Here is a 27,209-nt window from a genome sequence, read left to right as displayed (position 1 = left end):
GCATTTGCAAGCGTTTGGCACCATATTTGAGTGAATTGGGGAACGTCAGATTTTTTCTGAAATTGTGACGCTGGGGGTTAGGGATTTTTTCAAAAAAACTTTTTCTGACGGTTAAGAGGTCGAGGGCTGATTTCTTTTCCTGTGATTAAATGCCTTCTGTTTCGACCGCCAAACCTCTCATGGGAGCATTTGCAAGCGTTTGGGCACCATTTTTGAGTGAATTGGAGAACCTCAGATTTTTGATGAAATTGTGACCCCGGGGGTTAGGGATTTTTTCAAAAAATATTTTTCTGCCGGTTTGTTGTCGAGGGCTGATTTCTTTTCCTGTGATAAAAAGCATTCTGTTTCGACCGCCAAACCTCTCAGGGGAGCATTTGCAACCGTTCGGCAGCATTTTTGAGTGAATTGCAGAAAGTCAGATTTTTGATGAAATTGTGACCCCGGGGGTTAGGGATTTTTTCAAAAAAATCTTTTTCTGCCGGTAAAGTTGTGTAGGGCTGATTTCTTTTCCTGTGATGAAAAGCCTTCTGTTTCGCACGCCAAACCTCTCAGGGGAGCATTTGCAAGCGTTTGGCACCATTTTTGAGTGAATTGCCGAAAGTCAGATTTTTTATGAAATTGTGACCCCGGGGCTTAGGGATTTTTTCAAAAAAATATTTTTCTGCCGGTTATGTTGTCGAGGGCTGATTTCTTTTCCTGTGATAAAAAGCATTCTGTTTCGACCTCCAAACCTCTCAGGGGAGCATTTGGAACCGTTTGGCACCATTTTTGAGTGAATTGCAGAAAGTCAGATTTTTGATTAAATTGTGACCCCGGGGGTTAGGGATTTTTTCAAAAAAATATTTTTCTGCCGGTAAAGTTGTCAAGGGCTGATTTCTTTTCCTGTGATGAAAAGCATTCTGTTTCGACCGCCAAACCTCTCAGGGGAGCATTTGGAACCGTTTGGCACCATTTCTGAGTGAATTGCAGAAAGTCAGATTCTTGATGAAATTGTGACCCCGGGGGTTAGGGATTTTTTCAAAAAAATCTTTTTCTGCCAGTTTAGTTGTCGAGGGCTGATTTCTTTTCCTGTGATAAAAAGCCTTCTGTTTCGAACGCCAAACCTCTCAGGGGAACATTTGCAAGCGTTTGGCATCATTTTTGAGTGAATTGCGAAAGTCAGATTTTTTATGAAATTGTGACCCCGGGGCTTAGGGATTTTTTCAAAAAAACATTTTTCTGCCGGTTAAGTTGTTGAGGGCTGATTTCTTTTCCTGTGATAAAAAGCCTACTGTTTCGACCGCCAAACCTCTCAGGGGAGCATTTGCAAGCGTTTGGCACCATTTTGGAGAGAATTGCCGAAAGTCATATTTTTTCTGAAATTGTGATCCCGGGGGATAAGGATTTTTTCAAAATAACTTTTTCTGCCGGTTAAGTTGTCGAGGGCTGATTTCTTTCCCTGTGATAAAAAGCCTTCTGTTTCGTACGTGAAACCTCTCAGGGGAGCATTTGCAAGCGTTTGGCACCATTTTTGAGTGAATTGCCGAAAGTCAGATTTTTTATGAAATTGTGACCCCGGGGGTTAGGGATTTTTTCAAAAAAATATTTTTCTGCCGCTTATGTTGTCGAGGGCTGATTTCTTTTCCTGTGATAAAAAGCATTCTGTTTCGACCTCCAAACCTCTCACGGGAGCATTTGGAACCGTTTGGCACCATTTTTGAGTGAATTGCAGAAAGTCAGATTTTTAATTAAATTGTGACCCCGGGGGTTAGGGATTTTGTCAAAAAATCTTTTTCTGCCGGTTATGTTGTCGAGGGCTGATTTCTTTTCCTGTGATAAAAAGCATTCTGTTTCGACCGCCAAACCTCTCAGGGGAGCATTTGCAACCGTTTGGCACCATTTTTGAGTGAATTGCAGAAAGTCAGATTTTTGATGAAATTGTGACCCCGGGGGTTAGGGATTCTTTCAAAAAAATATTTTTCTGCCGGTAAAGTTGTCTAGGGCTGATTTCTTTTCCTGTGATGAAAATCCTACTGTTTCGACCACCAAACCTCTCAGGGGAGCATTTGCAACCGTTTGGCACCATTTCTGAGTGAATTGAAGAAAGTCAGATTTTTGATGAAATTGTGACCCCGGGGGTTAGGGTTTTTTCCAAAAAATCTTTTTCTGCCTGTTAAGTTGTCGAGGGCTGATTTCTTTTCCTGTGATAAAAAGCCTTCTGTTTCGACCACCAAACCTCTCAGGGGAGCATTTGCAACCGTTTGGCACCATCTTTGAGTGAATTGAAGAAAGTCAGATTTTTGATGAAATTGTGACCCCGGGGGTTAGGGATTTTTTCAAAAAAATCTTTTTCTGCCGGTTAAGTTGTCGAGGGCTGATTTCTTTTCCTGTGATCAAAAGCCTTCTGTTTCGCACGCCAAACCTCTCAGGGGAGCATTTGCAAGCGTTTGGCACCATTTTTGAGTGAATTGCCGAAAGTCAGATTTTTTATGAAATTGTGACCCCGGGGCTTAGGGATTTTTTCAAAAAAATATTTTTCTGCCGGTTATGTTGTCGAGGGCTGATTTCTTTTCCTGTGATAAAAAGCATTCTTTTTCGACCTCCAAACCTCTCAGGGGAGCATTTGGAACCGTTTGGCACCATTTTTGAGTGAATTGCAGAAAGTCAGATTTTTGATTAAATTGTGACCCCGGGGGTTAGGGATTTTTTCAAAAAAATATTTTTCTGCCGGTAAAGTTGTCAAGGGCTGATTTCTTTTCCTGTGATGAAAAGCATTCTGTTTCGACCGCCAAACCTCTCGGGGGGGCATTTGGAACCGTTTGGCACCATTTCTGAGTGAATTGCAGAAAGTCAGATTTTTGATGAAATTGTGACCCCGGGGGTTAGGGATTTTTTCAAAAAAATCTTTTTCTGCCAGTTTAGTTGTCGAGGGCTGATTTCTTTTCCTGTGATAAAAAGCCTTCTGTTTCGAACGCCAAACCTCTCAGGGGAACATTTGCAAGCGTTTGGCATCATTTTTGAGTGAATTGCGAAAGTCAGATTTTTTATGAAATTGTGACCCCGGGGCTTCGGGATTTTTTCAAAAAAACATTTTTCTGCCGGTTAAGTTGTTGAGGGCTGATTTCTTTTCCTGTGATAAAAAGCCTACTGTTTCGACCGCCAAACCTCTCAGGGGAGCATTTGCAACCGTTTGGCACCATTTTGGAGTGAATTGCCGAAAGTCATATTTTTTCTGAAATTGTGACCCCGGGGGATAAGGATTTTTTCAAAATAACTTTTTCTGCCGATTAAGTTGTCGAGGGCTGATTTCTTTCCCTGTAATAAAAAGCCTTCTGTTTCGTACGTGAAACCTCTCAGGGGAGCATTTGCAAGCGTTTGGCACCATTTTTGAGTGAATTGCCGAAAGTCAGATTTTTTATGAAATTGTGACCCCGGGGCTTAGGGATTTTTTCAAAAAAATATTTTTCTGCCGGTTATGTTGTCGAGGGCTGATTTCTTTTCCTGTGATAAAAAGCATTCTGTTTCGACCTCCAAACCTCTCACGGGAGCATTTGGAACCGTTTGGCACCATGTTTGAGTGAATTGCAGAAAGTCAGATTTTTAATTAAATTGTGACCCCGGGGGTTAGGGATTTTTTCAAAAAAATATTTTTCTGCCCGTAAAGTAGTCAAGGGCTGATTTCTTTTCCTGTGATAAAAAGCATTCTGTTTCGACCGCCAAACCTCTCAGGGGAGCATTTGCAACCGTTTGGCACCATTTTTGAGTGAATTGCAGAAAGTCAGATTTTTGATGAAATTGTGACCCCGGGGGTTAGGGATTTTTTCAAAAAAATATTTTTCTGCCGGTAAAGTTGTCTAGGGCTGATTTCTTTTCCTGTGATGAAAAGCCTACTGTTTCGACCACCAAACCTCTCAGGGGAGCATTTGCAACCGTTTGGCACCATTTCTGAGTGAATTGAAGAAAGTCAGATTTTTGATGAAATTGTGACCCCGGGGGTTAGGGTTTTTTCCAAAAAATCTTTTTCTGCCTGTTAAGTTGTCGAGGGCTGATTTCTTTTCCTGTGATAAAAAGCCTTCTGTTTCGACCACCAAACCTCTCAGGGGAGCATTTGCAACCGTTTGGCACCATATTTGAGTGAATTGAAGAAAGTCAGATTTTTGATGAAATTGTGACCCCGGGGGTTAGGGATTTTTTCAAAAAAATCTTTTTCTGCCGGTTAAGTTGTCGAGGGCTGATTTCTTTTCCTGTGATCAAAAGCCTTCTGTTTCGCACGCCAAACCTCTCAGGGGAGCATTTGCAAGCGTTTGGCACCATTTTTGAGTGAATTGCCGAAAGTCAGATTTTTTATGAAATTGTGACCCCGGGGCTTAGGGATTTTTTCAAAAAAATATTTTTCTGCCGGTTATGTTGTCGATGGCTGATTTCTTTTCCTGTGATAAAAAGCATTCTGTTTCGACCTCCAAACCTCTCAGGGGAGCATTTGGAACCGTTTGGCACCATTTTTGAGTGAATTGCAGAAAGTCAGATTTTTGATTAAATTGTGACCCCGGGGGTTAGGGATTTTTTCAAAAAAATATTTTTCTGCCGGTAAAGTTGTCAAGGGCTGATTTCTTTTCCTGTGATGAAAAGCATTCTGTTTCGACCGCCAAACCTCACGGGGGGGGGGGCATTTGGAACCGTTTGGCACCATTTCTGAGTGAATTGCAGAAAGTCAGATTTTTGATGAAATTGTGACCCCGGGGGTTAGGGATTTTTTCAAAAAAATCTTTTTCTGCCAGTTTAGTTGTCGAGGGCTGATTTCTTTTCCTGTGATAAAAAGCCTTCTGTTTCGAACGCCAAACCTCTCAGGGGAACATTTGCAAGCGTTTGGCATCATTTTTGAGTGAATTGCGAAAGTCAGATTTTTTATGAAATTGTGACCCCGGGGCTTAGGGATTTTTTCAAAAAAACATTTTTTTGCCGGTTAAGTTGTTGAGGGCTGATTTCTTTTCCTGTGATAAAAAGCCTACTGTTTCGACCGCCAAACCTCTCAGGGGAGCATTTGCAACCGTTTGGCACCATTTTGGAGTGAATTGCCGAAAGTCATATTTTTTCTGAAATTGTGACCCCGGGGGATAAGGATTTTTTCAAAATAACTTTTTCTGCCGATTAAGTTGTCGAGGGCTGATTTCTTTCCCTGTAATAAAAAGCCTTCTGTTTCGTACGTGAAACCTCTCAGGGGAGCATTTGCAAGCGTTTGGCACCATTTTTGAGTGAATTGCCGAAAGTCAGATTTTTTATGAAATTGTGACCCCGGGGCTTAGGGATTTTTTCAAAAAAACATTTTTCTGCCGGTTAAGTTGTTGAGGGCTGATTTCTTTTCCTGTGATAAAAAGCCTACTGTTTCGACCGCCAAACCTCTCAGGGGAGCATTTGCAACCGTTTGGCACCATTTTGGAGTGAATTGCCGAAAGTCATATTTTTTCTGAAATTGTGACCCCGGGGGATAAGGATTTTTTCAAAATAACTTTTTCTGCCGATTAAGTTGTCGAGGGCTGATTTCTTTCCCTGTAATAAAAAGCCTTCTGTTTCGTACGTGAAACCTCTCAGGGGAGCATTTGCAAGCGTTTGGCACCATTTTTGAGTGAATTGCCGAAAGTCAGATTTTTTATGAAATTGTGACCCCGGGGCTTAGGGATTTTTTCAAAAAAATATTTTTCTGCCGGTTATGTTGTCGAGGGCTGATTTCTTTTCCTGTGATAAAAAGCATTCTGTTTCGACCTCCAAACCTCTCACGGGAGCATTTGGAACCGTTTGGCACCATGTTTGAGTGAATTGCAGAAAGTCAGATTTTTAATTAAATTGTGACCCCGGGGGTTAGGGATTTTTTCAAAAAAATATTTTTCTGCCCGTAAAGTAGTCAAGGGCTGATTTCTTTTCCTGTGATAAAAAGCATTCTGTTTCGACCGCCAAACCTCTCAGGGGAGCATTTGCAACCGTTTGGCACCATTTTTGAGTGAATTGCAGAAAGTCAGATTTTTGATGAAATTGTGACCCCGGGGGTTAGGGATTTTTTCAAAAAAATATTTTTCTGCCGGTAAAGTTGTCTAGGGCTGATTTCTTTTCCTGTGATGAAAAGCCTACTGTTTCGACCACCAAACCTCTCAGGGGAGCATTTGCAACCGTTTGGCACCATTTCTGAGTGAATTGAAGAAAGTCAGATTTTTGATGAAATTGTGACCCCGGGGGTTAGGGTTTTTTCCAAAAAATCTTTTTCTGCCTGTTAAGTTGTCGAGGGCTGATTTCTTTTCCTGTGATAAAAAGCCTTCTGTTTCGACCACCAAACCTCTCAGGGGAGCATTTGCAACCGTTTGGCACCATATTTGAGTGAATTGAAGAAAGTCAGATTTTTGATGAAATTGTGACCCCGGGGGTTAGGGATTTTTTCAAAAAAATCTTTTTCTGCCGGTTAAGTTGTCGAGGGCTGATTTCTTTTCCTGTGATCAAAAGCCTTCTGTTTCGCACGCCAAACCTCTCAGGGGAGCATTTGCAAGCGTTTGGCACCATTTTTGAGTGAATTGCCGAAAGTCAGATTTTTTATGAAATTGTGACCCCGGGGCTTAGGGATTTTTTCAAAAAAATATTTTTCTGCCGGTTATGTTGTCGATGGCTGATTTCTTTTCCTGTGATAAAAAGCATTCTGTTTCGACCTCCAAACCTCTCAGGGGAGCATTTGGAACCGTTTGGCACCATTTTTGAGTGAATTGCAGAAAGTCAGATTTTTGATTAAATTGTGACCCCGGGGGTTAGGGATTTTTTCAAAAAAATATTTTTCTGCCGGTAAAGTTGTCAAGGGCTGATTTCTTTTCCTGTGATGAAAAGCATTCTGTTTCGACCGCCAAACCTCTCGGGGGGGGCATTTGGAACCGTTTGGCACCATTTCTGAGTGAATTGCAGAAAGTCAGATTTTTGATGAAATTGTGACCCCGGGGGTTAGGGATTTTTTCAAAAAAATCTTTTTCTGCCAGTTTAGTTGTCGAGGGCTGATTTCTTTTCCTGTGATAAAAAGCCTTCTGTTTCGAACGCCAAACCTCTCAGGGGAACATTTGCAAGCGTTTGGCATCATTTTTGAGTGAATTGCGAAAGTCAGATTTTTTATGAAATTGTGACCCCGGGGCTTAGGGATTTTTTCAAAAAAACATTTTTCTGCCGGTTAAGTTGTTGAGGGCTGATTTCTTTTCCTGTGATAAAAAGCCTACTGTTTCGACCGCCAAACCTCTCAGGGGAGCATTTGCAACCGTTTGGCACCATTTTGGAGTGAATTGCCGAAAGTCATATTTTTTCTGAAATTGTGACCCCGGGGGATAAGGATTTTTTCAAAATAACTTTTTCTGCCGATTAAGTTGTCGAGGGCTGATTTCTTTCCCTGTAATAAAAAGCCTTCTGTTTCGTACGTGAAACCTCTCAGGGGAGCATTTGCAAGCGTTTGGCACCATTTTTGAGTGAATTGCCGAAAGTCAGATTTTTTATGAAATTGTGACCCCGGGGCTTAGGGATTTTTTCAAAAAAATATTTTTCTGCCGGTTATGTTGTCGAGGGCTGATTTCTTTTCCTGTGATAAAAAGCATTCTGTTTCGACCTCCAAACCTCTCACGGGAGCATTTGGAACCGTTTGGCACCATTTTTGAGTGAATTGCAGAAAGTCAGATTTTTAATTAAATTGTGACCCCGGGGGTTAGGGATTTTTTCAAAAAAATATTTTTCTGCCGGTAAAGTAGTCAAGGGCTGATTTCTTTTCCTGTGATAAAAAGCATTCTGTTTCGACCGCCAAACCTCTCAGGGGAGCATTTGCAACCGTTTGGCACCATTTTTGAGTGAATTGCAGAAAGTCAGATTTTTGATGAAATTGTGACCCCGGGGGTTAGGGATTTTTTCAAAAAAATATTTTTCTGCCGGTAAAGTTGTCTAGGGCTGATTTCTTTTCCTGTGATGAAAAGCCTACTGTTTCGACCACCAAACCTCTCAGGGGAGCATTTGCAACCGTTTGGCACCATTTCTGAGTGAATTGAAGAAAGTCAGATTTTTGATGAAATTGTGACCCCGGGGGTTAGGGTTTTTTCCAAAAAATCTTTTTCTGCCTGTTAAGTTGTCGAGGGCTGATTTCTTTTCCTGTGATAAAAAGCCTTCTGTTTCGAACGCCAAACCTCTCAGGGGAGCATTTGGAACCGTTTGGCACCATTTCTGAGTGAATTGCCGAAAGTCAGATTTTTGATGAAATTGTGACCCCGGGGGTTAGGGATTTTTTTCAAAAAAATCTTTTTCTGCCGGTTAAGTTGTTGAGGGCTGATTTCTTTTCCTGTGATAAAAAGCATTCTGTTTCGACCGCCAAACCTCTCAGGGGAGCATTTGCAAGCGTTTGGCACCATTTTGGAGTGAATTGCCGAAAGTCAGATTTTTTATGAAATTGTGACCCCGGGGGTTAGGGATTTTTTCAAAAAAATATTTTTCTGCCGCTAAAGTTGTCTAGGGCTTATTTCTTTTCCTGTGATGAAAAGCATTCTGTTTCGACCGCCAAACCTCTCAGGGGAGCATTTGGAACCGTTTGGCACCATTTCTGAGTGAATTGCCGAAAGTCAGATTTTTGATGAAATTGTGACCCCGGGGGTTAGGGATTTTTTCAAAACAATCTTTTTCTGCCAGTTTAGTTGTCGAGGGCTGATTTCTTTTCCTGTGATAAAAAGTCTTCTGTTACGAACGCCAAACCTCTCAGGGGAGCATTTGCAAGCGTTTGGCACCATATTTGAGTGAATTGGGGAACGTCAGATTTTTTCTGAAATTGTGACCCCGGGGGTTAGGGATTTTTTCAAAAAAACTTTTTCTGCCGGTTAAGAGGTCGAGGGCTGATTTCTTTTCCTGTGATTAAAAACCTTCTGTTTCGACCGCCAAACCTCTCAGGGGAGCATTTGCAAGCGTTTGGCACCATTTTTGAGTGAATTGGAGAACCTCAGATTTTTGATGAAATTGTGACCCCTGGGGTTAGGGATTTTTTCAAAAAAATATTTTTCTGCCGGTTTGTTGTCGAGGGATGATTTCTTTTCCCGTGATAAAAAGCCTACTGTTTCGACCACCAAACCTCTCAGGGGAGCATTTGCAACCGTTTGGCACCATTTTTGAGTGAATTGGAGAACCTCAGATTTTTGATGAAATTGTGACCCCGGGGGTTAGGGTTTTTTCCACAAAATCTTTTCCTGCCTGTTAAGTTGTCGAGGGCTGATTTCTTTTCCTGTGATAAAAAGCCTTCTGTTTCGAACGCCAAACCTCTCAGGGGAACATTTGCAAGCGTTTGGCATCATTTTTGAGTGAATTGCGAAAGTCAGATTTTTTCTGAAATTGTGACCCCGGGGCTTAGGGATTTTTTCAAAATAACTTTTTCTGCCGGTTAAGTTGTCGAGGGCTGATTTCTTTTCCTGTGATAAAAAGCCTTCTGTTTCGTACGCCAAACCTCTCAGGGGTGCATTTGCAAGCGTTTGGCACCATATTTGAGTGAATTGGGGAACGTCAGATTTTTTCTGAAATTGTGACCCCGGGGGTTAGGGATTTTTTCAAAAAAATCTTTTTCTGCCGGTTAAGTTGTCGAGGGCTGATTTCTTTTCCTGTTATGAAAAGCCTTCTGTTTCGACTGCCAAACCTCTCAGGGGAGCATTTGGAACCGTTTGGTGCCATTTCTGAGTGAATTGCCGAAAGTCAGATTTTTGATGAAATTGTGACCCCGGGGCTTAGGGATTTTTTCAAAAAAACTTTTTCTGCCGGTTAAGTTGTCGAGGGCTGATTTCTTTTCCTGTGATGAAAAGCCTACTGTTTCGACCCCCAAACCTCTCAGGGGAGCATTTGCAAGCGTTTGGCATCATTTTGGAGTGAATTGGGGAACGTCAGATTTTTTCTGAAATTGTGACCCCGGGGGTTAGGGATTTTTTCGAAAAAACTTTTTCTGCCGGTTAAGATGTCGAGGGCTGATTTCTTTTCCTGTGATTAAAAGCCTTCTGTTTCGACCGCCAAACCTCCCAGGGGAGCATTTGCAAGCGTTTGGCACCATTTCTGAGTTAATTGCCGAAAGTCAGATTTCTGATGAAATTGTGACCCCGGGGGTTAGGGATTTTTTCAAAAAAATATTTTTCTGCCGGTTTGTTGTCGAGGGCTGATTTCTTTTCCTGTGATAAAAAGCATTCTGTTTCGACCGCCAAACCTCTCAGGGGAGCATTTGCAACCGTTTGGCACCATTTTTGAGTGAATTGCAGAAAGTCAGATTTTTGATGAAATTGTGACCCCGGGGGTTAGGGATTTTTTCAAAAAAATATTTTTCTGCCGGTAAAGTTGTCTAGGGCTGATTTCTTTTCCTGTGATGAAAAGCCTACTGTTTCGACCACCAAACCTCTCAGGGGAGCATTTGCAACCGTTTGGCACTATTTTTGAGTGAATTGCAGAAAGTCAGTTTTTTGATTAAATTGTGACCCCGGGAGTTAGGGATTTTTTCAAAAAAATATTTTTCTGCCTGTAAAGTTGTCAAGGGCTGATTTCTTTTCCTGTGATGAAAAGCATTCTGTTTCGTCCGCCAAACCTCTCAGGGGAGCATTTGCAACCGTTTGGCACCATTTCTGAGTGAATTGCCGAAAGTCAGATTTTTGATGAAATTGTGACCCCGGGGGTTAGGGATTTTTTCAAAAAAATATTTTTCTGCCGGTTTGTTGTCGAGGGCTGATTTCTTTTCCTGTGATAAAAAGCATTCTGTTTCGACCGCCAAACCTCTCAGGGGAGCATTTGCAACCGTTTGGCACCATTTTTGAGTTTATTGCAGAAAGTCAGATTTTTGATGAAATTGTGACCCCGGGGGTTAGGGATTTTTTCAAAAAAATATTTTTCTGCCGGTAAAGTTGTCTAGGGCTGATTTTTTTTCCTGTGATGAAAAGCCTACTGTTTCGACCACCAAACCTCTCAGGGGAGCATTTGCAACCGTTTGGCACCATTTCTGAGTGAATTGAAGAAAGTCAGATTTTTGATGAAATTGTGACCCCGGGGGTTAGGGATTTTTTCAAAAAAATATTTTTCTGCCGCTCATGTTGTCGAGGGCTGATTTCTTTTCCTGTGATGAAAAGCATTCTGTTTCGACCGCCAAAACTCTCCGGGGGGCATTTGGAACCGTTTGGCACCATTTCTGAGTGAATTGCAGAAAGTCAGATTTTTGATGAAATTGTGACCCCGGGGGTTAGGGATTTTTTCAAAAAAATCTTTTTCTGCCAGTTTAGTTGTCGAGGGCTGATTTCTTTTCCTGTGATAAAAAGCCTTCTGTTTCGAACGCCAAACCTCTCAGGGGAACATTTGCAAGCGTTTGGCATCATTTTTGAGTGAATTGCCGAAAGTCAGATTTTTTATGAAATTGTGACCCCGGGGCTTAGGGATTTTTTCAAAAAAATATTTTTCTGCCGGTTATGTTGTCGAGGGCTGATTTCTTTTCCTGTGATAAAAAGCATTCTGTTTCGACCTCCAAACCTCTCACGGGAGCATTTGGAACCGTTTGGCACCATTTTTGAGTGAATTGCAGAAAGTCAGATTTTTCATTAAATTGTGACCCCGGGGGTTAGGGATTTTTTCAAAAAAATATTTTTCTGCCGGTAAAGTAGTCAAGGGCTGATTTCTTTTCCTGTGATAAAAAGCATTCTGTTTCGACCGCCAAACCTCTCAAGGGAGCATTTGCAACCGTTTGGCACCATTTTTGAGTGAATTGCAGAAAGTCAGATTTTAGATGAAATTGTGACCCCGGGGGTTAGGGATTTTTTCAAAAAAATATTTTTCTGCCGGTAAAGTTGTCTAGGGCTGATTTCTTTTCCTGTGATGAAAAGCCTACTGTTTCGACCACCAAACCTCTCAGGGGAGCATTTGCAACCGTTTGGCACCATTTCTGAGTGAATTGAAGAAAGTCAGATTTTTGATGAAATTGTGACCCCGGGGGTTAGGGATTTTTTCAAAAAAATATTTTTCTGCCGGTTTGTTGTCGAGGGCTGATTTCTTTTCCTGTGATAAAAAGCATTCTGTTTCGACCGCCAAACCTCTCAGGGGAGCATTTGCAACCGTTTGGCACCATTTTTGAGTTTATTGCAGAAAGTCAGATTTTTGATGAAATTGTGACCCCGGGGGTTAGGGATTTTTTCAAAAAAATATTTTTCTGCCGGTAAAGTTGTCTAGGGCTGATTTTTTTTCCTGTGATGAAAAGCCTACTGTTTCGACCACCAAACCTCTCAGGGGAGCATTTGCAACCGTTTGGCACCATTTCTGAGTGAATTGCAGAAAGTCAGATTTTTGATGAAATTGTGACCCCGGGGGTTAGGGATTTTTTCAAAAAAATCTTTTTCTGCCAGTTTAGTTGTCGAGGGCTGATTTCTTTTCCTGTGATAAAAAGCCTTCTGTTTCGAACGCCAAACCTCTCAGGGGAACATTTGCAAGCGTTTGGCATCATTTTTGAGTGAATTACGAAAGTCAGATTTTTTATGAAATTGTGACCCCGGGGCTTAGGGATTTTTTCAAAAAAACATTTTTCTGCCGGTTAAGTTGTTGAGGGCTGTTTTCTTTTCCTGTGATAAAAAGCCTACTGTTTCGACCGCCAAACCTCTCAGGGGAGCATTTGCAAGCGTTTGGCACCATTTTGGAGTGAATTGCCGAAAGTGATATTTTTTCTGAAATTGTGACCCCGGGGGATAAGGATTTTTTCAAAATAACTTTTTCTGCCGGTTAAGTTGTCGAGGGCTGATTTCTTTCCCTGTAATAAAAAGCCTTCTGTTTCGTACGTGAAACCTCTCAGGGGAGCATTTGCAAGCGTTTGGCACCATTTTTGAGTGAATTGCCGAAAGTCAGATTTTTTATGAAATTGTGACCCCGGGGCTTAGGGATTTGTTCAAAAAAATATTTTTCTGCCGGTTATGTTGTCGAGGGCTGATTTCTTTTCCTGTGATAAAAAGCATTCTGTTTCGACCGCCAAACCTCTCAAGGGAGCATTTGCAACCGTTTGGCACCATTTTTGAGTGAATTGCAGAAAGTCAGATTTTTCATTAAATTGTGACCCCGGGGGTTAGGGATTTTTTCAAAGAAATATTTTTCTGCCGGTAAAGTAGTCAAGGGCTGATTTCTTTTCCTGTGATAAAAAGCATTCTGTTTCGACCGCCAAACCTCTCAGGGGAGCATTTGCAACCGTTTGGCACCATTTTTGAGTGAATTGCAGAAAGTCAGATTTTTGATGAAATTGTGACCCCGGGGGTTAGGGTTTTTTCCAAAAAATCTTTTTCTGCCTGTTAAGTTGTCGAGGGCTGATTTCTTTTCCTGTGATAAAAAGCCTTCTGTTTCGAACGCCAAACCTCTCAGGGGAGCATTTGGAACCGTTTGGCACCATTTCTGAGTGAATTGCCGAAAGTCAGATTTTTGATGAAATTGTGACCCCGGGGGTTAGGGATTTTTTCAAAAAAATCTTTTTCTGCTGGTTAAGTTGTTGAGGGCTTATTTCTTTTCCTGTAATAAAAAGCATTCTGTTTCGAACGCCAAACCTCTCAGGGGAGCATTTGCAAGCGTTTGGCACCATTTTGGAGTGAATTGCCGAAAGTCATATTTTTTCTGAAATTGTGACCCCGGGGGATAGGGATTTTTTCAAAAAAACTTTTTCTGCCGGTTAAGTTGTCGAGGGCTGATTTCTTTTCCTGTGATGAAAAGCCTACTGTTTCGACCGCCAAACCTCTCAGGGGAGCATTTGGAACCGTTTGGCACCATTTCTGAGTGAATTGCCGAAAGTCAGATTTTTGATGAAATTGTTACCCCGGGGGTTAGGGATTTTTTCAAAAAACCTTTTTCTGCCGGTTAAGTTGTTGAGGGCTGATTTCTTTTCCTGTGATAAAAAGCATTCTGTTTCGACCGCCAAACCTCTCAGGGGAGCATTTGCAAGCGTTTGGCACCATTTTGGAGTGAATTGCCGAAAGTCAGATTTTTTATGAAATTGTAACCCCGGGGGTTAGGGATTTTTTCAAAAAAATATTTTTCTGCCGGTAAAGTTGTCTAGGGCTTATTTCTTTTCCTGTGATGAAAAGCATTCTGTTTCGACCGCCAAACCTCTCAGGGGCGCATTTGGAACCGTTTGGCACCATTTCTGAGTGAATTGCAGAAAGTGAGATTTTTGATGAAATTGTGACCCCGGGGGTTAGGGATTTTTTCAAAAAAATCTTTTTCTGCCGGTTTAGTTGTCGAGGGCTGATTTCTTTTCCTGTGATAAAAAGTCTTCTGTTACGAACGCCAAACCTCTCAGGGGAGCATTTGCAAGCGTTTGGCACCATTTTGGAGTGAATTGCCGAAAGTCATATTTTTTCTGAAATTGTGACCCCGGGGGATAGGGATTTTTTCAAAAAAACTTTTTCTGCCGGTTAAGTTGTCGAGGGCTGATTTCTTTTCCTGTGATGAAAAGCCTACTGTTTCGACCGCCAAACCTCTCAGGGGAGCATTTGGAACCGTTTGGCACCATTTCTGAGTGAATTGCCGAAAGTCAGATTTTTGATGAAATTGTTACCCCGGGGGTTAGGGATTTTTTCAAAAAACCTTTTTCTGCCGGTTAAGTTGTTGAGGGCTGATTTCTTTTCCTGTGATAAAAAGCATTCTGTTTCGACCGCCAAACCTCTCAGGGGAGCATTTGCAAGCGTTTGGCACCATTTTGGAGTGAATTGCCGAAAGTCAGATTTTTTATGAAATTGTGACCCCGGGGGTTAGGGATTTTTTCAAAAAAATATTTTTCTGCCGGTAAAGTTGTCTAGGGCTTATTTCTTTTCCTGTGATGAAAAGCATTCTGTTTCGACCGCCAAACCTCTCAGGGGCGCATTTGGAACCGTTTGGCACCATTTCTGAGTGAATTGCAGAAAGTCAGATTTTTGATGAAATTGTGACCCCGGGGGTTAGGGATTTTTTCAAAAAAATCTTTTTCTGCCGGTTTAGTTGTCGAGGGCTGATTTCTTTTCCTGTGATAAAAAGTCTTCTGTTACGAACGCCAAACCTCTCAGGGGAGCATTTGCAAGCGTTTGGCACCATATTTGAGTGAATTGGGGAACGTCAGATTTTTTCTGAAATTGTGACCCCGGGGGTTAGGGATTTTTTCAAAAAAACTTTTTCTGCCGGTTAAGAGGTCGAGGGCTGATTTCTTTTCCTGTGATTAAAAACCTTCTGTTTCGACCGCCAAACCTCTCATGGGAGCATTTGCAAGCGTTTGGCACCATTTTTGAGTGAATTGGAGAACCTCAGATTTTTGATGAAATTGTGACCCCTGGGGTTAGGGATTTTTTCAAAAAAATATTTTTCTGCCGGTTTGTTGTCGAGGGATGATTTCTTTTCCCGTGATAAAAAGCCTACTGTTTCTACCACCAAACCTCTCAAGGGAGCATTTGCAACCGTTTGGCACCATTTTTGAGTGAATTGGAGAACCTCAGATTTTTGATGAAATTGTGACCCCGGGGGTTAGGGTTTTTTCCACAAAATCTTTTCCTGCCTGTTAAGTTGTCGAGGGCTGATTTCTTTTCCTGTGATAAAAAGCCTTCTGTTTCGAACGCCAAACCTCTCAGGGGAACATTTGCAAGCGTTTGGCATCATTTTTGAGTGAATTGCGAAAGTCAGATTTTTTATGAAATTGTGACCCCGGGGGATAAGGATTTTTTCAAAATAACTTTTTCTGCCGGTTAAGTTGTCGAGGGCTGATTTCTTTTCCTGTGATAAAAAGCCTTCTGTTTCGTACGCCAAACCTCTCAGGGGAGCATTTGCAAGCGTTTGGCACCATATTTGAGTGAATTGGGGAACGTCAGATTTTTTCTGAAATTGTGATCCCGGGGTTTAGGGATTTTTTCAAAAAAATCTTTTTCTGCCGGTTAAGTTGTCGAGGGCTGATTTCTTTTCCTGTGATGAAAAGCCTTCTGTTTCGACTGCCAAACCTCTCAGGGGAGCATTTGGAACCGTTTGGCGCCATTTCTGAGTGAATTGCCGAAAGTCAGATTTTTGATGAAATTGTGACCCCGGGGCTTAGGGATTTTTTCAAAAAAACTTTTTCTGCCGGTTAAGTTGTCGAGGGCTGATTTCTTTTCCTGTGATGAAAAGCCTACTGTTTCGACCGCCAAACCTCTCAGGGGAGCATTTGCAAGCGTTTGGCATCATTTTGGAGTGAATTGGGGAACGTCAGATTTTTTCTAAAATTGTGACCCCGGGGGTTAGGGATTTTTTCAAAAAAATATTTTTCTGCCGGTTTGTTGTCGAGGGCTGATTTCTTTTCCTGTGATAAAAAGCATTCTGTTTCGACCGCCTATTTTTGAGTGAATTGCAGAAAGTCAGATTTTTGATGAAATTGTGACCCCGGGGGTTAGGGATTTTTTCAAAAAAATATTTTTCTGCCGGTAAAGTTGTCTAGGGCTGATTTCTTTTCCTGTGATGAAAAGCCTACTGTTTCGACCACCAAACCTCTCAGGGGAGCATTTGCAACCGTTTGGCACCATTTTTGAGTGAATTGCAGAAAGTCAGATTTTTGATGAAATTGTGACCCCGGGGGTTAGGGATTTTTTCAAAAAAATATTTTTCTGCCGGTTTGTTGTCGAGGGCTGATTTCTTTTCCTGTGATAAAAAGCATTCTGTTTCGACCGCCAAACCTCTCAGGGGAGCATTTGCAACCGTTTGGCACCATTTTTGAGTTTATTGCAGAAAGTCAGATTTTTGATGAAATTGTGACCCCGGGGGTTAGGGATTTTTTCAAAAAAATATTTTTCTGCCGGTCATGTTGTCGAGGGCTGATTTCTTTTCCTGTGATCAAAAGCCTTCTGTTTCGACCGCCAAACCTCTCAGGGGAAATGCATTTGCAAGCGTTTGGCACCATTTCTGAGTGAATTGGGGAACGTCAGATTTTTTCTGAAATTGTGACCCCGGGGGTTAGGGATTTTTTCGAAAAAACTTTTTCTGCCGGTTAAGAGGTCGAGGGCTGATTTCTTTTCCTGTGATTAAAAACCTTCTGTTTCGACCGCAAAACCTCTCATGGGAGCATTTGCAAGCGTTTGGCACCATTTTTGAGTGAAGTGGAGAACCTCAGATTTTTGATGAAATTGTGACCCCTGGGGTTAGGGATTTTTTCAAAAAAATATTTTTCTGCCGGTTTGTTGTCGAGGGATGATTTCTTTACACGTGATGAAAAGCCTACTGTTTCGACCACCAAACCTCTCAGGGGAGCATTTGCAACCGTTTGGCACCATTTTTGAGTGAATTGGAGAACCTCAGATTTTTGATGAAATTGTGACCCCGGGGGTTAGGGTTTTTTCCACAAAATCTTTTCCTGCCTGTTAAGTTGTCGAGGGCTGATTTCTTTTCCTGTGATAAAAAGCCTTCTGTTTCGAACGCCAAACCTCTCAGCGGAACATTTGCAAGCGTTTGGCATCATTTTTGAGTGAATTGCGAAAGTCAGATTTTTTATGAAATTGTGACCCCGGGGCTTAGGGATTTTTTCAAAAAAAAAAATTTTCTGCCGGTTAAGTTGTTGAGGGCTGATTTCTTTTCCTGTGATAAAAAGCCTACTGTTTCGACCGCCAAACCTCTCAGGGGAGCATTTGCCAGCGTTTGGCACCATTTTGTAGTGAATTGTCGAAAGTCATATTTTTGATCAAATTGTGACCCCGGGGCTTAGGGATTTTTTCAAAAAAACTTTTTCTGCCCGTTAAGTTGTCGAGGGCTGATTTCTTTTCCTGTGATGAAAAGCCTACTGTTTCGACCGCCAAACCTCTCAGGGGAGCATTTGCAACCGTTTGGCATCATTTTGGAGTGAATTGGGGAACGTCAGATTTTTTCTGAAATTGTGACCCCGGGGGTTAGGGATTTTTTCAAAAAAATATTTTTCTGCCGGTTTGTTGTCGAGGGCTGATTTCTTTTCCTGTGATAAAAAGCATTCTGTTTCGACCGCCAAACCTCTCAGGGGAGCATTTGCAACCGTTTGGCACCATTTTTGAGTTTATTGCAGAAAGTCAGATTTTTGATGAAATTGTGACCCCGGGGGTTAGGGATTTTTTCAAAAAAATATTTTTCTGCCGGTCATGTTGTCGAGGGCTGATTTCTTTTCCTGTGATCAAAAGCCTTCTGTTTCGACCGCCAAACCTCTCAGGGGAAATGCATTTGCAAGCGTTTGGCACCATTTCTGAGTGAATTGCCGAAAGTCAGATTTTTGATGAAATTGTGACCCCGGGGCTTAGGGATTTTTTCAAAAAAACTTTTTCTGCCGGTTAAGTTGTCGAGGGCTGATTTCTTTTCCTGTGATGAAAAGCCTACTGTTTCGACCGCCAAACCTCTCAGGGGAGCATTTGCAAGCGTTTGGCATCATTTTGGAGTGAATTGGGGAACGTCAGATTTTTTCTGAAATTGTGACCCCGGGGGTTAGGGATTTTTTCGAAAAAACTTTTTCTGCCGGTTAAGAGGTCGAGGGCTGATTTCTTTTCCTGTGATTAAAAACCTTCTGTTTCGACCGCAAAACCTCTCATGGGAGCATTTGCAAGCGTTTGGCACCATTTTTGAGTGAAGTGGAGAACCTCAGATTTTTGATGAAATTGTGACCCCTGGGGTTAGGGATTTTTTCAAAAAAATATTTTTCTGCCGGTTTGTTGTCGAGGGATGATTTCTTTACACGTGATGAAAAGCCTACTGTTTCGACCACCAAACCTCTCAGGGGAGCATTTGCAACCGTTTGGCACCATTTTTGAGTGAATTGGAGAACCTCAGATTTTTGATGAAATTGTGACCCCGGGGGTTAGGGTTTTTTCCACAAAATCTTTTCCTGCCTGTTAAGTTGTCGAGGGCTGATTTCTTTTCCTGTGATAAAAAGCCTTCTGTTTCGAACGCCAAACCTCTCAGCGGAACATTTGCAAGCGTTTGGCATCATTTTTGAGTGAATTGCGAAAGTCAGATTTTTTATGAAATTGTGACCCCGGGGCTTAGGGATTTTTTCAAAAAAAAAAATTTTCTGCCGGTTAAGTTGTTGAGGGCTGATTTCTTTTCCTGTGATAAAAAGCCTACTGTTTCGACCGCCAAACCTCTCAGGGGAGCATTTGCCAGCGTTTGGCACCATTTTGTAGTGAATTGTCGAAAGTCATATTTTTGATGAAATTGTGACCCCGGGGCTTAGGGATTTTTTCAAAAAAACTTTTTCTGCCCGTTAAGTTGTCGAGGGCTGATTTCTTTTCCTGTGATGAAAAGCCTACTGTTTCGACCGCCAAACCTCTCAGGGGAGCATTTGCAACCGTTTGGCATCATTTTGGAGTGAATTGGGGAACGTCAGATTTTTTCTGAAATTGTGACCCCGGGGGTTAGGGATTTTTTCAAAAAAACTTTTTCTGCCGGTTAAGATGTCGAGGGCTGATTTCTTTTCCTGTGATTAAAAGCCTTCTGTTTCGACCGCCAAACCTCTCAGGGGAGCATTTGCAAGCGTTTGGCACCATTTCTGAGTTAATTGCCGAAAGTCAGATTTCTGATGAAATTGTGACCCCGGGGGTTAGGGATTTTTTCAAAAAAATATTTTTCTGCCGGTTTGTTGTCGAGGGCTGATTTCTTTTCCTGTGATAAAAAGCATTCTGTTTCGACCGCCAAACCTCTCAGGGGAGCATTTGCAACCGTTTGGCACCATTTTTGAGTGAATTGCAGAAAGTCAGATTTTTGATGAAATTGTGACCCCGGGGGTTAGGGATTTTTTCAAAAAAATATTTTTCTGCCGGTAAAGTTGTCTAGGGCTGATTTCTTTTCCTGTGATGAAAAGCCTACTGTTTCGACCACCAAACCTCTCAGGGGAGCATTTGCAACCGTTTGGCACCATTTTTGAGTGAATTGCAGAAAGTCAGATTTTTGATTAAATTGTGACCCCGGGAGTTAGGGATTTTTTCAAAAAAATATTTTTCTGCCTGTAAAGTTGTCAAGGGCTGATTTCTTTTCCTGTGATGAAAAGCATTCTGTTTCGTCCGCCAAACCTCTCAGGGGAGCATTTGCAACCGTTTGGCACCATTTCTGAGTGAATTGCCGAAAGTCAGATTTTTGATGAAATTGTGACCCCGGGGGTTAGGGATTTTTTCAAAAAAATATTTTTCTGCCGGTTTGTTGTCGAGGGATGATTTCTTTTCCCGTGATGAAAAGCCTACTGTTTCGACCACCAAACCTCTCAGGGGAGCATTTGCAACCGTTTGGCACCATTTTTGAGTGAATTGGAGAACCTCAGATTTTTGATGAAATTGTGACCCCGGGGGTTAGGGTTTTTTCCACAAAATCTTTTCCTGCCTGTTAAGTTGTCGAGGGCTGATTTCTTTTCCTGTGATAAAAAGCCTTCTGTTTCGAACGCCAAACCTCTCAGCGGAACATTTGCAAACGTTTGGCATCATTTTTGAGTGAATTGCGAAAGTCAGATTTTTTATGAAATTGTGACCCCGGGGCTTAGGGATTTTTTCAAAAAAAATTTTTTCTGCCGGTTAAGTTGTTGAGGGCTGATTTCTTTTCCTGTGATAAAAAGCCTACTGTTTCGACCGCCAAACCTCTCAGGGGAGCATTTGCCAGCGTTTGGCACCATTTTGTAGTGAATTGCCGAAAGTCATATTTTTGATGAAATTGTGACCCCGGGGCTTAGGGATTTTTTCAAAAAAACTTTTTCTGCCGGTTAAGTTGTCGAGGGCTGATTTCTTTTCCTGTGATGAAAAGCCTACTGTTTCGACCGCCAAACCTCTCAGGGGAGCATTTGCAACCGTTTGGCATCATTTTGGAGTGAATTGGGGAACGTCAGATTTTTTCTGAAATTGTGACCCCGGGGGTTAGGGATTTTTTCAAAAAAACTTTTTCTGCCGGTTAAGATGTCGAGGGCTGATTTCTTTTCCTGTGATTAAAAGCCTTCTGTTTCGACCGCCAAACCTCTCAGGGGAGCATTTGCAAGCGTTTGGCACCATTTCTGAGTTAATTGCCGAAAGTCAGATTTCTGATGAAATTGTGACCCCGGGGGTTAGGGATTTTTTCAAAAAAATATTTTTCTGCCGGTTTGTTGTCGAGGGCTGATTTCTTTTCCTGTGATAAAAAGCATTCTGTTTCGACCGCCAAACCTCTCAGGGGAGCATTTGCAACCGTTTGGCACCATTTTTGAGTGAATTGCAGAAAGTCAGATTTTTGATGAAATTGTGACCCCGGGGGTTAGGGATTTTTTCAAAAAAATATTTTTCTGCCGGTAAAGTTGTCTAGGGCTGATTTCTTTTCCTGTGATGAAAAGCCTACTGTTTCGACCACCAAACCTCTCAGGGGAGCATTTGCAACCGTTTGGCACCATTTTTGAGTGAATTGCAGAAAGTCAGATTTTTGATTAAATTGTGACCCCGGGAGTTAGGGATTTTTTCAAAAAAATATTTTTCTGCCTGTAAAGTTGTCAAGGGCTGATTTCTTTTCCTGTGATGAAAAGCATTCTGTTTCGTCCGCCAAACCTCTCAGGGGAGCATTTGCAACCGTTTGGCACCATTTCTGAGTGAATTGCCGAAAGTCAGATTTTTGATGAAATTGTGACCCCGGGGGTTAGGGATTTTTTCAAAAAAATATTTTTCTGCCGGTAAAGTTGTCTAGGGCTTATTTCTTTTCCTGTGATGAAAAGCCTACTGTTTCGACCGCCAAACCTCTCAGGGGAGCATTTGCAACCGTTTGGCACCATTTTTGAGTGAATTGGAGAACCTCAGATTTTTGATGAAATTGTGACCCCGGGGGTTAGGGTTTTTTCCACAAAATCTTTTCCTGCCTGTTAAGTTGTCGAGGGCTGATTTCTTTTCCTGTGATAAAAAGCCTTCTGTTTCGAACGCCAAACCTCTCAGCGGAACATTTGCAAACGTTTGGCATCATTTTTGAGTGAATTGCGAAAGTCAGATTTTTTATGAAATTGTGACCCCGGGGCTTAGGGATTTTTTCAAAAAAATTTTTTTCTGCCGGTTAAGTTGTTGAGGGCTGATTTCTTTTCCTGTGATAAAAAGCCTACTGTTTCGACCGCCAAACCTCTCAGGGGAGCATTTGCCAGCGTTTGGCACCATTTTGTAGTGAATTGCCGAAAGTCATATTTTTTCTGAAATTGTGACCCCGGGGCTTAAGGATTTTTTCAAAAAAATCTTTTTCTGGCGGTTAAGTTGTCGAGGGCTGATTTCTTTTCCTGTGATAAAAAGCCTTCTGTTTCGTACGCCAAACCTCTCAGGGGAGCATTTGCAAGCGTTTGGCACCATATTTGAGTGAATTGGGGAACGTCAGATTTTTTCTGAAATTGTGACCCCGGGGGTTAGGGATTTTTTCAAAAAAATCTTTTTCTGCCGGTTAAGTTGTCGAGGGCTGATTTCTTTTCCTGTGATGAAAAGCCTTCTGTTTCGACTGCCAAGCCTCTCAGGGGAGCATTTGGAACCGTTTGGCGCCATTTCTGAGTGAATTGCCGAAAGTCAGATTTTTGATGAAATTGTGACCCCGGGGCTTAGGGATTTTTTCAAAAAAACTTTTTTTGCCGGTTAAGTTGTCGAGGGCTGATTTCTTTTCCTGTGATGAAAAGCCTACTGTTTCGACCGCCAAACCTCTCAGGGGAGCATTTGCAAGCGTTTGGCATCATTTTGGAGTGAATTGGGGAACGTCAGATTTTTTCTGAAATTGTGACCCCGGGGGTTAGGGATTTTTTCGAAAAAACTTTTTCTGCCGGTTAAGATGTCGAGGGCTGATTTCTTTTCCTGTGATTAAAAGCCTTCTGTTTCGACCGCCAAACCTCTCAGGGGAGCATTTGCAAGCGTTTGGCACCATTTCTGAGTTAATTGCCGAAAGTCAGATTTCTGATGAAATTGTGACCCCGGGGGTTAGGGATTTTTTCAAAAAAATATTTTTCTGCCGGTTTGTTGTCGAGGGCTGATTTCTTTTCCTGTGATAAAAAGCATTCTGTTTCGACCGCCAAACCTCTCAGGGGAGCATTTGCAACCGTTTGGCACCATTTTTGAGTGAATTGCAGAAAGTCAGATTTTTGATGAAATTGTGACCCCGGGGGTTAGGGATTTTTTCAAAAAAATATTTTTCTGCCGGTAAAGTTGTCTAGGGCTGATTTCTTTTCCTGTGATGAAAAGCCTACTGTTTCGACCACCAAACCTCTCAGGAGAGCATTTGCAACCGTTTGGCACCATTTTTGAGTGAATTGCAGAAAGTCAGATTTTTGATTAAATTGTGACCCCGGGAGTTAGGGATTTTTTCAAAAAAATATTTTTCTGCCTGTAAAGTTGTCAAGGGCTGATTTCTTTTCCTGTGATGAAAAGCATTCTGTTTCGTCCGCCAAACCTCTCAGGGGAGCATTTGCAACCGTTTGGCACCATTTCTGAGTGAATTGCCGAAAGTCAGATTTTTGATGAAATTGTGACCCCGGGGGTTAGGGATTTTTTCAAAAAAATATTTTTCTGCCGGTTTGTTGTCGAGGGCTGATTTCTTTTCCTGTGATAAAAAGCATTCTGTTTCGACCGCCAAACCTCTCAGGGGAGCATTTGCAACCGTTTGGCACCATTTTTGAGTTTATTGCAGAAAGTCAGATTTTTGATGAAATTGTGACCCCGGGGGTTAGGGATTTTTTCAAAAAAATATTTTTCTGCCGGTAAAGTTGTCTAGGGCTGATTTTTTTTCCTGTGATGAAAAGCCTACTGTTTCGACCACCAAACCTCTCAGGGGAGCATTTGCAACCGTTTGGCACCATTTCTGAGTGAATTGAAGAAAGTCAGATTTTTGATGAAATTGTGACCCCGGGGGTTAGGGATTTTTTCAAAAAAATATTTTTCTGCCGGTCATGTTGTCGAGGGCTGATTTCTTTTCCTGTGATCAAAAGCCTTCTGTTTCGACCGCCAAACCTCTCAGGGGAGCATTTGCAAGCGTTTGGCACCATTTCTGAGTGAATTGCCGAAAGTCAGATTTTTGATGAAATTGTGACCCCGGGGCTTAGGGATTTTTTCGAAAAAACTTTTTCTGCCGGTTAAGAGGTCGAGGGCTGATTTCTTTTCCTGTGATTAAAAACCTTCTGTTTCGACCGCCAAACCTCTCATGGGAGCATTTGCAAGCGTTTGGCACCATTTTTGAGTGAATTGGAGAACCTCAGATTTTTGATGAAATTGTGACCCCTGGGGTTAGGGATTTTTTCAAAAAAATATTTTTCTGCCGGTTTGTTGTCGAGGGATGATTTCTTTTCCCGTGATGAAAAGCCTACTGTTTCGACCACCAAACCTCTCAGGGGAGCATTTGCAACCGTTTGGCACCATTTTTGAGTGAATTGGAGAACCTCAGATTTTTGATGAAATTGTGACCCCGGGGGTTAGGGTTTTTTCCACAAAATCTTTTCCTGCCTGTTAAGTTGTCGAGGGCTGATTTCTTTTCCTGTGATAAAAAGCCTTCTCTTTCGAACGCCAAACCTCTCAGCGGAACATTTGCAAGCGTTTGGCATCATTTTTGAGTGAATTGCGAAAGTCAGATTTTTTATGAAATTGTGACCCCGGGGCTTAGGGATTTTTTCAAAAAAAAAATTTTTCTGCCGGTTAAGTTGTTGAGGGCTGATTTCTTTTCCTGTGATAAAAAGCCTACTGTTTCGACCGCCAAACCTCTCAGGGGAGCATTTGCAAGCGTTTGGCACCATTTTGTAGTGAATTGCCGAAAGTCATATTTATTCTGAAATTGTGACCCCGGGGGATAAGGATTTTTTCAAAATAACTTTTTCTGCCGGTTAAGTTGTCGAGGGCTGATTTCTTTTCCTGTGATAAAAAGCCTTCTGTTTCGTACGCCAAACCTCTCAGGGGAGCATTTGCAAGCGTTTGGCACCATATTTGAGTGAATTGGGGAACGTCAGATTTTTTCTGAAATTGTAACCCCGGGGGTTAGGGATTTTTTCAAAAAAATCTTTTTCTGCCGGTTTAGTTGTCGAGGGCTGATTTCTTTTCCTGTGATGAAAAGCCTTCTGTTTCGACCGCCAAGCCTCTCAGGGGAGCATTTGCAACCCTTTGGCACCATTTTTGAGTGAATTGCAGAAAGTCAGATTTTTGATTAAATTGTGACCCCGGGAGTTAGGGATTTTTTCAAAAAAATATTTTTCTGCCTGTAAATTTGTCAAGGGCTGATTTCTTTTCCTGTGATGAAAAGCATTCTGTTTCGTCCGCCAAACCTCTCAGGGGAGCATTTGCAACCGTTTGGCACCATTTCTGAGTGAATTGCCGAAAGTCAGATTTTTGATGAAATTGTGACCCCGGGGGTTAGGGATTTTTTCAAAAAAATATTTTTCTGCCGGTTTGTTGTCGAGGGCTGATTTCTTTTCCTGTGATAAAAAGCATTCTGTTTCGACCGCCAAACCTCTCAGGGGAGCATTTGCAACCGTTTGGCACCATTTTTGAGTTTATTGCAGAAAGTCAGATTTTTGATGAAATTGTGACCCCGGGGTTTAGGGATTTTTTCAAAAAAATATTTTTCTGCCGGTAAAGTTGTCTAGGGCTGATTTTTTTTCCTGTGATGAAAAGCCTACTGTTTCGACCACCAAACCTCTCAGGGGAGCATTTGCAACCGTTTGGCACCATTTCTGAGTGAATTGAAGAAAGTCAGATTTTTGATGAAATTGTGACCCCGGGGGTTAGGGATTTTTTCAAAAAAATATTTTTCTGCCGGTCATGTTGTTGAGGGCTGATTTCTTTTCCTGTGATCAAAAGCCTTCTGTTTCGACCGCCAAAAATCTCAGGGGAGCATTTGCAAGCGTTTGGCACCATTTCTGAGTGAATTGCCGAAAGTCAGATTTTTGATGAAATTGTGACCCCGGGGCTTAGGGATTTTTTCAAAAAAACTTTTTCTGCCGGTTAAGTTGTCGAGGGCTGATTTCTTTTCCTGTGATGAAAAGCCTACTGTTTTGACCGCCAAACCTCTCAGGGGAGCATTTGCAAGCGTTTGGCATCATTTTGGAGTGAATTGGGGAACGTCAGATTTTTTCTGAAATTGTGACCCCGGGGGTTAGGGATTTTTTCGAAAAAACTTTTTCTGCCGGTTAAGAGGTCGAGGGCTGATTTCTTTTCCTGTGAGTAAAAACCTTCTGTTTCGACCGCCAAACCTCTCAGGGGAGCATTTGCAAGCGTTTGGTACCATTTTGTAGTGAATTGCCGAAAGTCATATTTATTCTGAAATTGTGACCCCGGGGGATAAGGATTTTTTCAAAATAACTTTTTCTGCCGGTTAAGTTGTCGAGGGCTGATTTCTTTTCCTGTGATAAAAAGCCTTCTGTTTCGTACGCCAAACCTCTCAGGGGAGCATTTGCAAGCGTTTGGCACCATATTTGAGTGAATTGGGGAACGTCAGATTTTTTCTGAAATTGTGACCCCGGGGGTTAGGGATTTTTTCGAAAAAACTTTTTCTGCCGGTTAAGATGTCGAGGGCTGATTTCTTTTCCTGTGATTAAAAGCCTTCTGTTTCGACCGCCAAACCTCTCAGGGGAGCATTTGCAAGCGTTTGGCACCATTTCTGAGTTAATTGCCGAAAGTCAGATTTCTGATGAAATTGTGACCCCGGGGGTTAGGGATTTTTTCAAAAAAATATTTTTCTGCCGGTTAAGTTGTCGAGGGCTGATTTCTTTTCCTGTGATGAAAAGCCTACTGTTTCGACCGCCAAACCTCTCAGGGGAGCATTTGCAAGTGTTTAGCATCATTTTGGAGTGAATTGGGGAACGTCAGATTTTTTTTCTGAAATTGTGACCCCGGGGCTTAGGGATTTTTTTGAAAAAAATATTTTTCTGCCGGTTATGTTGTCGAGGGCTGATTTCTTTTCCTGTGATATAAAGCATTCTGTTTCGACCTCCAAACCTCTCAGGGGAGCATTTGGAACCGTTTGGCACCATTTTTGAGTGAATTGCAGAAAGTCAGATTTTTGATTAAATTATGACCCCGGGGGTTAGGGATTTTTTCAAAAAAATATTTTTCTGCCGGTAAAGTTGTCAAGGGCTGATTTCTTTTCCTGTGATGAAAAGCATTCTGTTTCGACCTCCAAACCTCTCAGGGGAGCATTTGCAACCGTTTGGCACCATTTCTGAGTGAATTGCCGAAAGTCAGATTTTTGATGAAATTGTGACCCCGGGGGTTAGGGATTTTTTCAAAAAAATATTTTTCTGCCGGTTTGTTGTCGAGGGCTGATTTCTTTTCCTGTGATAA

The sequence above is a fragment of the Podarcis tiliguerta genome, assembly GCF_965153285.1.
Source record: "Podarcis tiliguerta genome assembly, chromosome: 10".
Classification (NCBI taxonomy): Eukaryota; Metazoa; Chordata; class Lepidosauria; order Squamata; family Lacertidae; genus Podarcis; species Podarcis tiliguerta.
The sequence above is the reverse complement of the archived record's forward strand: the minus strand, read 5'-3'. Positions refer to the sequence as shown.